This window comes from Colias croceus, chromosome 6 (genome assembly GCF_905220415.1).
Source record: "Colias croceus chromosome 6, ilColCroc2.1".
NCBI classification, from domain to species: domain Eukaryota; kingdom Metazoa; phylum Arthropoda; class Insecta; order Lepidoptera; family Pieridae; genus Colias; species Colias croceus.
Genome location: NC_059542.1, coordinates 11,619,446 through 11,632,500, shown reverse-complemented (window position 1 = coordinate 11,632,500; position 13,055 = coordinate 11,619,446). Strand labels below are relative to the sequence as shown.

Here is a 13,055-nt window from a genome sequence, read left to right as displayed (position 1 = left end):
GCCGGCCCTCAGACAGGAGTGGTCCTGGATATTTCTCCACGGACCGCAATGTGCGTTCGAAATGTCGATGTTCAAATGTGTCCTGCAGTTCACACTATGACGCGCAGTTAACTGCGTTCTTCATCGACCCGCGAGCCAAGTGATCCACCGTTCAGGGTAATAGTTTATTACATATTATAATATTATTATTCAAAGTGTTTCGTGCGTGGTTCTTTTATGTAACGTTTGCGTGTGTGTACATAGGTTAAAATATGTACCGCGCGCTTTCGCGAATCACTCTAACACGTCATACACTGACATGTTAGAGGTATTCGTATTTTTTTTTTTTTTTTTTTTTTTAACGGATGCAGTCACATTCACGCGTCCCACGACACTTGTTCGTACTATACACAAACACACACACACACACGATGCGCGTATGCGAGTAGTGCGAGAGTGCGCAGTGCGTTACGTTAATGATCCTTCCGCAGGTTCCCCTACGGAAACCTTGTTACGACTTTTACTTCCTCTAAATGATCAAGTTTGGTCAACTTCCCAGCAACGCCGACGGCCGTGAAGCCACCGCGTGTCGGTCCGAAGACCTCACTAAATCATTCAATCGGTAGTAGCGACGGGCGGTGTGTACAAAGGGCAGGGACGTAATCAACGCGAGCTTATGACTCGCGCTTACTAGGAATTCCTCGTTTATGGGGGATAATTGCAAACCCCAATCCCCAGCACGAAGGAGTTTCAACGGGTTGCCCGGGCCTCTAGGCCAGGGAGAACATGTTGATTCCTTCAGTGTAGCGCGCGTGCGGCCCAGGACATCTAAGGGCATCACAGACCTGTTATTGCTCAATCTCGTGCGGCTCAAAGCCGCCGGTCCCTCTAAGAAGAATTTTAATACGCCGCCAGTGAGTTGCGCGACCCGAGAGCCGCGCACACCTAAATGACGACGCCTATTTAGCAGGCTAGAGTCTCGTTCGTTACCGGAATTAACCAGACAAATCGCTCCACCAACTAAGAACGGCCATGCACCACCACCCACCGAATCAAGAAAGAGCTATTAATCTGTCAATCCTTCCGGTGTCCGGGCCTGGTGAGATTTCCCGTGTTGAGTCAAATTAAGCCGCAGGCTCCACTCCTGGTGGTGCCCTTCCGTCAATTCCTTTAAGTTTCAGCTTTGCAACCATACTCCCCCCGGAGTCCAAAATCTTTGGTTTCCCGGAAGCTGCCCGCCGAGCCATTGTAGTAACGTCGGCGGATCGCTAGATGACATATTTACGGTTAGAACTAGGGCGGTATCTAATCGCCTTCGAACCTCTAACTTTCGTTCTTGATTGATGAAAACACCTTTGGCAAATGCTTTCGCTGATGTTCGTCTTGCGACGATCCAAGAATTTCACCTCTAACGTCGCAATACGAATGCCCCCAGTTATCCCTATTAATCATTACCTCGGAGTTCTGAAAACCAACAAAATAGAACCGAGATCATATTCTATTATTCCATGCACGAAATATTCAAGCGGCATTTTGAGCCCGCTTTGAGCACTCTAATTTGTTCAAAGTAAAATTGTCGGCCCACCTCGACACTCACTGAAGAGCACCGCGATAGGATTTTGATATTGAACCGGCTTTTAACGACCGGCTCACCGACGATATGCTCCGCAAACGTGTCAGTATCACCGCGGATGCGGTGCACCGACAGCGCGGCGCACAAATGCAACTACGAGCTTTTTAACCGCAACAATTTTAGTATACGCTATTGGAGCTGGAATTACCGCGGCTGCTGGCACCAGACTTGCCCTCCAATTGTTCCTCGTTAAAATATTTAAAGTGTACTCATTCCGATTACGAGGCCTCGTAAGAGTCCCGTATCGTTATTTTTCGTCACTACCTCCCCGTGCCGGGAGTGGGTAATTTGCGCGCCTGCTGCCTTCCTTGGATGTGGTAGCCGTTTCTCAGGCTCCCTCTCCGGAATCGAACCCTGATTCCCCGTTACCCGTGACAACCATGGTAGTCGCAGAAACTACCATCGAAAGTTGATAAGGCAGACATTTGAAAGATGCGTCGCCGGTACTGGACCATGCGATCGGCAAAAGTTATCCAGATTCATCAAAATTAACGACTTCAGACGCCAGGCCCTCCGTCGATTGGTTTTGATCTAATAAAAGCACTCATTCCATCACTGGTCAGAGTTCTGATTGCATGTATTAGCTCTAGAATTACCACAGTTATCCAAGTAACTGAGTAAGATCTAAGGAACCAAAACTGATATATTGAGCCATTCGCGGTATCGCCTTAATACGGCTTGCACTGAGACATGCATGGCTTAATCTTTGAGACAAGCATATAACTACTGGCAGGATCAACCAGGGAGCTAACTAAAGCTTCCGCTAGAGCCTCAAACGTGACACGACGATGCCGCCGCGACGTTCGCTTCTCTATATACATACATATGCGCGCGGCGTGTTTAAATAACATGATATGCAACGGCGGCGACCGTCACACGCACACTATTCACACACGCGCGCGCGCACACGTGGATAAATCTGAACACAGTCAGTTAAATCGTTGAAAGTATCATCTTAACGAGACACCCCTTAACAATTCCCATTCGCATCAAGCGAAGGAAAAATTTTAATATCGGTCAACTTTTATGACGCAAACGATCAATCTACGCACGGAGAGTGGAAGGATCGAAAATTGCGACCACATATAAACATCTGATAAAAGCCCATTGGTACATCACAAACGTGTGCGATGTGAGCAATAAAAAATTTTATACTGCCGTTCAATAGTAGTCGTATATTTTTCACGGTCTGCGCTCCGAGAGTGTATCAAGATGCGTAATATTATTTATTACACTACACATATAAAATACAATCTACGAAACTGACAATCTATCAAACCGTCGGCAGACGCAATGTTACTACAGTTACTAATTTCTACTTCTTCTACTACTACTACTAACTACTACTACTACTACTACTACCACCACTAAAGATTAAAAACTGTATCGCGCCGTATGCACAAACGCTTTTACAATATCATCATCTTTGGGGGTCTTTTATTATTTCATAGAACTAACACACTACTCTACAACTCTGTCACAGACTCACCACCAAACACCAACCCCACACCGACACGCGAACGGCGGCAACGAGGAGAGCGCAGAGCACACGGGCGACGCGGTACAACAGCGACGAAATAATGATACATACACATACGTACGTACAAATGTCTCGCTGCCCACGCGCAACGCCCCCCCGTCTTCGCTAGCCTCGCGCACCGATTGTCTCGCATCCCGGCTACGATGTTTCTGCTTGTTTATTTTTTTCAGATACTATTCACGTATCACGCACGGCATATGTACATACATACATACATAATACATACATACAAACATACGCCGCGCGCGACTAACGCCTCGTGTTTTCAAGGTCAAGTCAAAAAACTTTGCACGCGTGCAGTTACGGCGTGCAGTCGTCAAAAATAATTCATGATTATAAATTTCGTGGTCCATATTAAATAAATTATAAACAACAACAACAACAACAACAACAAACAACAACAACAACAACGACAAAAGAGGGCGACCTTACCTCCGGACTTGATGAAGTGTCCTGAAGGTGTACTTCGAAGACAAAACAAGCCCAAACTCGCCTCACCTAGCTCTACTCGTCTATTAGTTCCAGTAGCAGTCTTCGAAGTACACCTTCAGGTCACTCCATCAAGTCCGGAGGTAAGGTCTCATCATAACTAACAAAACGAGCCCAAACTCGGCACACCTAGCTCTACTCGTCTATTAGTTCCAGTAGCAGTCTTCGAAGTACACCTTCAGGACACTCCATCAAGTCCGGAGGTAAGGTCTCAACATAACTAACAAAATGAACCCAAACTCGATACACCTAGCTCTAATCGTTTATTAGTTCCAGTAGCAGTCTTCGAAGTACACCTGCAGGTCACTCCATCAAGTCCGGAGGTAAGGTCTCAACATAACTAACAAAATGAGCCCAAACTCGGCACACCTAGCTCTACTCGTCTATTAGTTCCAGTAGCAGTCTTCGAAGTACACCTTCAGGACACTCCATCAAGTCCGGAGGTAAGGTCTCAATATAACTAACAAAATGAGCCCAAACTCGGCACACCTAGCTCTAACCGTCTATTAGTTCCAGTAGAAGTCTTCGAAGTACACCTGCAGGTCACTCCATCAAGTCCGGTGGTAAGGTCTCAACATAACTAACAAAATGAACCCAAACTCGGCACACCTAGCTCTACTCGTCTAATAGTTCCAGTAGCAGTCTTCGAAGTACACCTGCAGGTCACTCCATTAAGTCCGGTGGTAAGGTCTCAACATAACTAACAAAACGAGCCCAAACTCGGCACACCTAGTCTCTACTCGTCTATTAGTTCCAGTAGCAGTCTTCGAAGTACACCTTCAGGACACTCCATCAAATCCGGAGGTAAGGTCTCAACATAACTAACAAAATGAGCCCAAACTCGGCACACCTAGCTCTAATCGTCTATTAGTTCCAGTAGCAGTCTTCGAAGTACACCTGCAGGTCACTCCATTAAGTCCGGTGGTAAGGTCTCAACATAACTAACAAAACGAGCCCAAACTCGGCACACCTAGTCCCTACTCGTCTATTAGTTCCAGTAGCAGTCTTCGAAGTACACCTTCAGGACACTCCATCAAATCCGGAGGTAAGGTCTCAACATAACTAACAAAATGAGCCCAAACTCGACACACCTAGCTCTAATCGTTTATTAGTTCCAGTAGCAGTCTTCGAAGTACACCTGCAGGTCACTCCATCAAGTCCGGAGGTAAGGTCTCAACATAACTAACAAAATGAGCCCAAACTCGGCACACCTAGCTCTACTCGTCTATTAGTTCCAGTAGCAGTCTTCGAAGTACACCTTCAGGACACTCCATCAAGTCCGGAGGTAAGGTCTCAATATAACTAACAAAATGAGCCCAAACTCGGCACACCTAGCTCTAACCGTCTATTAGTTCCAGTAGAAGTCTTCGAAGTACACCTGCAGGTCACTCCATCAAGTCCGGTGGTAAGGTCTCAACATAACTAACAAAATGAACCCAAACTCGGCACACCTAGCTCTACTCGTCCAATAGTTCCAGTAGCAGTCTTCGAAGTACACCTGCAGGTCACTCCATTAAGTCCGGTGGTAAGGTCTCAACATAACTAACAAAACGAGCCCAAACTCGGCACACCTAGTCTCTACTCGTCTATTAGTTCCAGTAGCAGTCTTCGAAGTACACCTGCAGGACACTCCATCAAGTCCGGAGGTAAGGTCTCAACATAACTAACAAAATGAGCCCAAACTCGACACACCTAGCTCTAATCGTTTATTAGTTCCAGTAGCAGTCTTCGAAGTACACCTGCAGGTCACTCCATTAAGTCCGGTGGTAAGGTCTCAACATAACTAACAAAACGAGCCCAAACTCGGCACACCTAGTCTCTACTCGTCTATTAGTTCCAGTAGCAGTCTTCGAAGTACACCTTCAGGACACTCCATCAAATCCGGAGGTAAGGTCTCAACATAACTAACAAAATGAGCCCAAACTCGACACACCTAGCTCTAATCGTTTATTAGTTCCAGTAGCAGTCTTCGAAGTACACCTGCAGGTCACTCCATCAAGTCCGGAGGTAAGGTCTCAACATAACTAACAAAATGAGCCCAAACTCGGCACACCTAGCTCTAACCGTCTATTAGTTCCAGTAGAAGTCTTCGAAGTACACCTGCAGGTCACTCCATCAAGTCCGGTGGTAAGGTCTCAACATAACTAACAAAATGAACCCAAACTCGGCACACCTAGCTCTACTCGTCTAATAGTTCCAGTAGCAGTCTTCGAAGTACACCTGCAGGTCACTCCATTAAGTCCGGTGGTAAGGTCTCAACATAACTAACAAAACGAGCCCAAACTCGGCACACCTAGTCTCTACTCGTCTATTAGTTCCAGTAGCAGTCTTCGAAGTACACCTTCAGGACACTCCATCAAATCCGGAGGTAAGGTCTCAACATAACTAACAAAATGAGCCCAAACTCGACACACCTAGCTCTAATCGTTTATTAGTTCCAGTAGCAGTCTTCGAAGTACACCTTCAGGTCACTCCATCAAGTCTGGAGGTAAGGTCTCAACATAACTAACAAAATGAGCCCAAACTCGGCATACCTAGCTCTACTCGTCTATTAGTTCCAGTAGCCGTCTTCGAAGTACACCTGCAGGTCACTCCATCAAGTCCGGTGGTAAGGTCTCAACATAACTAACAAAACGAGCCCAAACTCGGCACACCTAGTCTCTACTCGTCTATTAGTTCCAGTAGCAGTCTTCGAAGTACACCTTCAGGACACTCCATCAAATCCGGAGGTAAGGTCTCAACATAACTAACAAAATGAGCCCAAACTCGACACACCTAGCTCTAATCGTTTATTAGTTCCAGTAGCAGTCTTCGAAGTACACCTGCAGGTCACTCCATCAAGTCCGGAGGTAAGGTCTCAACATAACTAACAAAATGAGCCCAAACTCGGCACACCTAGCTCTACTCGTCTATTAGTTCCAGTAGCAGTCTTCGAAGTACACCTTCAGGTCACTCCATCAAGTCCGGAGGTAAGGTCTCAATATAACTAACAAAATGAGCCCAAACTCGGCACACCTAGCTCTAACCGTCTATTAGTTCCAGTAGAAGTCTTCGAAGTACACCTGCAGGTCACTCCATCAAGTCCGGTGGTAAGGTCTCAACATAACTAACAAAATGAACCCAAACTCGGCACACCTAGCTCTACTCGTCTAATAGTTCCAGTAGCAGTCTTCGAAGTACACCTGCAGGTCACTCCATTAAGTCCGGTGGTAAGGTCTCAACATAACTAACAAAACGAGCCCAAACTCGGCACACCTAGTCTCTACTCGTCTATTAGTTCCAGTAGCAGTCTTCGAAGTACACCTTCAGGACACTCCATCAAATCCGGAGGTAAGGTCTCAACATAACTAACAAAATGAGCCCAAACTCGACACACCTAGCTCTAATCGTTTATTAGTTCCAGTAGCAGTCTTCGAAGTACACCTGCAGGTCACTCCATTAAGTCCGGTGGTAAGGTCTCAACATAACTAACAAAACGAGCCCAAACTCGGCACACCTAGTCTCTACTCGTCTATTAGTTCCAGTAGCAGTCTTCGAAGTACACCTTCAGGACACTCCATCAAATCCGGAGGTAAGGTCTCAACATAACTAACAAAATGAGCCCAAACTCGACACACCTAGCTCTAATCGTTTATTAGTTCCAGTAGCAGTCTTCGAAGTACACCTGCAGGTCACTCCATCAAGTCCGGAGGTAAGGTCTCAACATAACTAACAAAATGAGCCCAAACTCGGCACACCTAGCTCTAACCGTCTATTAGTTCCAGTAGAAGTCTTCGAAGTACACCTGCAGGTCACTCCATCAAGTCCGGTGGTAAGGTCTCAACATAACTAACAAAATGAACCCAAACTCGGCACACCTAGCTCTACTCGTCTAATAGTTCCAGTAGCAGTCTTCGAAGTACACCTTCAGGACACTCCATCAAATCCGGAGGTAAGGTCTCAACATAACTAACAAAATGAGCCCAAACTCGACACACCTAGCTCTAATCGTTTATTAGTTCCAGTAGCAGTCTTCAAAGTACACCTTCAGGTCACTCCATCAAGTCTGGAGGTATGGTCTCAATGTAACTAACAAAACGAGCCCAAACTCGGCATACCTAGCTCTACTCGTCTATTAGTTCCAGTAGCCGTCTTCGAAGTACACCTGCAGGTCACTCCATCAAGTCTGGAGGTAAGGTCTCAACATAACTAACAAAATGAGCCCAAACTCGGCACACCTAGCTCTAATCGTTTATTAGTTCCAGTAGCAGTCTTCGAAGTACACCTTCAGGTCACTCCATCAAGTCAGAAACTAAATATGAAATTTATAATCCCATAAGTATAAAATCTATAAATAAAATGAATGCGTGAAGGATCAAGTTTATTAGGTCAAATATTTTGTATTCGTACAGTGATCTTTTCGTAAACGAGGAGCTGCTTACAAGCGTCACAGTGTCCACTCACAACGGCGGCCGAGCGCAGACTAAAATATTTCATTACAAATTTTTGTGCAATAAATCAAGATGAGCCAGTAAAATAACCCTTATTTCAATCCAATAAGTATCACGCGTTACAACTAAATATGTGAAAAAATAAGGTTTGATTTCTCAGCCTATTTGTAACATTTTGATAGTTTTCTTTGCTACCTTTTTGAGTTGGACATGTCTGCTTACTTAAAATATTTTTAAATCATTAAATTTATTTTATTAAATACATGAAAAATGTTCCTTTATTCAGCATGATATTGTCAATTTTGTGTTTGTGCAACGGAAAATATTTTTTACTAGCGGTCCGCCCCGGCTTCGCCCGTGGTACATATTAACGTTTTCTCTACATAAGAACCATCCTCGTACTTCAAGGAATATAATAAAAAAAGAATTATCGAAATCGGTTCAGCCGTTCTCGAGTTATGGAATTACAACGAAAAGTGGCATTGATTTTTATATATTAGAAGATAATATTATAAACCAAAATTTTCGACTAAAAAATTGCTACCATTTAAAGATTAACCCTTAATTCACTACCTGAGTCCATTGGACTCACATCGAACTTTCAAACTATTATATTTTTTTCCCCTGGTGACTTATTTCCTCCACCGTCTCAGTACCTTCCTGCAGTGACGTGGGCACCGCGGTAGCGAGAGGACGTGCGCCTGCGCTGCGTAATAGGTAAGTTATTACGTCGAGTGAGTCCCATGGACTCATACTAGTGAATTAAGTAATATTTTATTTATTTGTTACGATTCTTAAATGTTGCTTATTTGTCGTATTAATGATATAAAAATATGTATTTTAATATTTGTTGTTGTTGTAGGTTTGTAAAATGGATCTAAAACAACATAAAGTTGTAAATATGAATGAAGACCAGGCAGATTCTGTTTTGGAATCATGGATCACACAAATTATGAATGATGAAGATGCGAGCCACTCTGAAACCGAAGACAAGCTATCTAGGACAGAAAGAAAGCATTGTTATCCATGTAATTACAAAAAGAGAACAAAGACTGCACATTCAGGCACTAGATGTCTGAAGCCTGTATGTTTGAGTTGCTCAAAAATGGCATGCCGTCGCTGCCTGCAATCGGTGGCAATACCCCATTGCACGTTTTATTTTTGTTGTTGTATAGAAGCGTACATTTTTGTTGTTTATTTTCGGTTTTGCATTCCTTTAGAAGTCTTATAGTAATCTTATATAATATATATAATCTTAGTATATTTAATAAAAAAGGCGGTGGGGGCGTTTTAATAATGGTTAAAAGTTCAATTAATGTCTTGAGGAGGTTTGACTTGGAGGCCGATGACCTAGAAGAATTATATTTACATTTTCCATCATACTCAAATTTACTTTTATGTACTTGTTATATTCCACCAGTTTCTAGAAATAATATTTACGATAGATTTTTTTACAAACTCCATGACATCTATACAAATTGTACATTCAGTAATTATCTTATAATAGGTGATTTTAATCTATCCTATCTCAAATGGTCATCGGAATGCCCCTCGTCGGGCCCATTATCATGTGACACGGATACGGCTAAGTTATTATCATACACAATGTCCTACCTTAATTTAAAACAATATAACACAATTTCAAATGAAAATAATAAAATACTCGACCTTATCCTAAGTAACATTATAGGAACTTCTGTTTGTGTTGCAGATGACCCGTTGCTTAACGTAGTTCCCCACCATCCTCCCCTAGATACCATACTGGAAATAGATACTCAACTCGACCTTATGTGTAGCGCTCCCAAAACGAAACGAAACTTTTTTAAAGCTAACTATGATTTAATTAACCAAGATCTCTCGAATATAGACTGGATATCGGAACTTAGTAGCCTCACTCCTGATGATGCGGTTGATCTTTTCTATGAATATATGTATAAAATTATTGAGGAACAGGTACCCTTAGTAAAAACGAAATCTAAACGTTATCCAGTGTGGTTTTCTAAAGGTTTAATTTCTACTCTAAGAAAGAAAGTTAAAGTTTGGACGCGTTGGAAAGTCTATAAATCACTAAGAGACTATCAGGAATTCAATCTGCTTAGAAAGCGAGTAAAATTACTTATTAGGAATTGTTACACCAAATATATAGCTAACGTGGAATCATCACTTAAGGAGAACATCAAATATTTCTGGAAATACACGTCTGACTTAAAAGAAACCAACTCAGGTTATCCTAAAATCATGAAATTAGCAACCTCTTCATCTTGCGATCCCAGCGTAATTTGCGAAATGTTCTCCAATTACTTTCAATCTGTATTTGAACCTATTACCCCTGGAGCTTACAATACCATTGAACTCTTAGACAATAAAAGTATACTAAATTTGCATCATATAAACTTAACTAATAATGAAATATACAAAGCATTAAAGGATATCGATCCTAATAAAGGCTCAGGACCTGATAATATTAGTCCCATATTTTTAAGAAATGTAAGTGGAAGTATATCTTTGCCATTACAAATAATATTTAATAATTGTTTAAAAACAGGAACTTTTCCGAATAGGTGGAAGACAGTTTTTATAACCCCTATTTTTAAATCTGGATCCAAAAATGATATTGCAAATTATCGTCCAATATCTATACTATCAGTAATTCCAAAAGTATTTGAAAGATTGGTTCACGGTCGAATATCCTCTAGCCTTAAACATTTTATTATTGCAGAACAACATGGCTTTGTTAAAGGCAGGTCCACTTTGTCAAATCTGCTTGAATTCACCAACTATATTTTTAAAGGTCTGGATAAAAAGTGTCAAATAGAAACCATCTACACTGATTTTAAAAAAGCATTTGACAAGGTGGATCACATGTTGCTCTTAAAAAAATTGTCCTTCAATGGCATAAAAGGCAATCTTTTCCGCTGGTTTTCTTCATATTTACAAAATCGTGTCCAGGTGGTAGTAATGAACGGTTTTAAATCTTCTCCAGTAGTTGTAACATCTGGTATTCCGCAAGGATCTATTCTCGGCCCTTTGCTCTTCACTATATTTATTAATGATATCTCCAGTTGCTTTAAACACTCAAAATTTCTATTATATGCCGACGACTTAAAAATATATTCATCCATATCAAATAAAAATGACATTCGTCTTATACAAGATGACCTTGATAGGTTTAGCGAATACTGCAAACACAATAAGCTATACCTATCTTACAATAAATGCAAACATGTCCGTTTTACTAAAAATATAAATATTATTCCATCAAAATTTAAACTAGGAGAACACATTCTTGATACCGATTCTACTATTCGTGATTTAGGCGTCTATCTTGATGCTAAACTCACAATGGACGTACATATTGACTACATATTAAAGAAAGCTTACCGTATGTTAGGTTTCATCACTCGAATTACTAAGAATTTCAGACGAAAGGACACATTTATTTGCCTCTACCAATCATTAGTTAGATCACACCTCGATTATGTATCTCCTATATGGAATCCATTTTATAATTGCTATGTAAATAAATTGGAAATGATACAGAAGAAGTTTCTGCGCACACTTAACTATCGCTTATGCTCTCCCAAATGCTCATACAACCAACTCTTAGAAAAATATAACATGATGTCCTTGACCAACAGACGTTCAGTAACTGATGCTGTCACTTTAAGAAGCATTTGCGTGGGTGAAATTGATTCTTCGAACTTACTAGCCGACTTGTCCTTTCGTGTGCCTTCGCGACCAACTCGTTCGAAATGTCTTTTCCATTTACAACATACCAGAACCAACGCAGGACAACGCGCGCCACTTCACAGAATGTGTGTCTTACACAATGACAAACTGAATGAAATAGATATGTTTTCATGCTCCCGATATAGTTTCAAATGTACAATTAGCCAATTATATGTATAATTTTTCTAACGTTGGATAATGTACATGCTTAGTTAATGCTTTCCCTTAGTTTAATATTTCAGAAATCTGTGTTAGTTTTAAGTATTTGGCTCCCTTGCAACAGATACCTATCAATTATTGTACAAGTGAGTTTTTTTTTTTCTTTTACTTTTTCTATTTATGTTCACTGTGAGACGTAGAGGAAACAATTGTTAATGTTACCATTGTATGTCATTAATTTATATATTACACGGGTTTAATTGTTTCTGTAAGATCTCCAAATAAATAAATAAATAAATAAATAAAAATAAATTATAAAATTAAAAAGAGCCATTAGTTAAAAATATTTGCCATTATTGTAGGGCTTTGAAAATAACTCTGTTTTCTAAGACTATTAGAATAAGTTTTTTTTTATTTTTAAGAGTATTTCAGAAGTTTATCCAGTTTTATTATTTTTTTGTAGTGCCTTAATAAACATTTAAAAATAATAATAAAAAAACTTAATAAAAAAAAGAGTTTTATTTGAAAAAAACACGCCAAGAAAATATATGAGTCCAGTGGACTCATGGAAGCTGTTTATGTTAGCAAATTTCACCTAGTGAATTGAGGGTTAAGGATTAATCTATCTATAGTAATTATTAGTTTAATTTGGTTTTGTATTATTTTGTCGCAAAATGTACCGAAAAACTGCTTATTTTTGTCAGATTCGTAAACGCGTCCTTAAGAACATCGTTTTGGTTAGGCTTCCATTATCAAGCAATTTTAAACTTCATTCAATTGACATACAGTTCAAATTATTTTGTACTTTTCAAAGACCTAAGGGAGAGTCTGTTCTGCCAACTTTTAGAAAAAATAAAAACATTTCTAATGTTGGCCCCTCCGATGTAATCATTTAATATTAGATTTAATTTTTTAGTTTTAATTATTTATTATTATTTCTTATTTTTTTTTAAACCTTATTTTTGTATATTTTAATTTTAAGCTAATACATTAATAAATTATTTCTTTCTTTCTTCGATTTCTTGTCAATGGTTAAGACTTAAGCATAGACAACCTCTTGATGTTGATTTGTTGTTTGAAATTTGAATTCAAAATG

At 40.5% G+C, this 13,055-nt stretch overlaps 2 non-coding genes across 2 annotated transcripts; both read right to left on the bottom strand.

The window, feature by feature from the left end:
• Positions 1-2: 2 nt before the first annotated feature.
• LOC123692944 lies at positions 3-159 on the bottom strand. The gene has a single exon (XR_006751632.1). It is a non-coding gene; the product is annotated as a 5.8S ribosomal RNA (ribosomal RNA).
• A 294-nt stretch (positions 160-453) lies between these two features.
• LOC123692933 lies at positions 454-2,358 on the bottom strand. The gene has a single exon (XR_006751623.1). It is a non-coding gene; the product is annotated as a small subunit ribosomal RNA (ribosomal RNA).
• Positions 2,359-13,055: the final 10,697 nt, after the last annotated feature.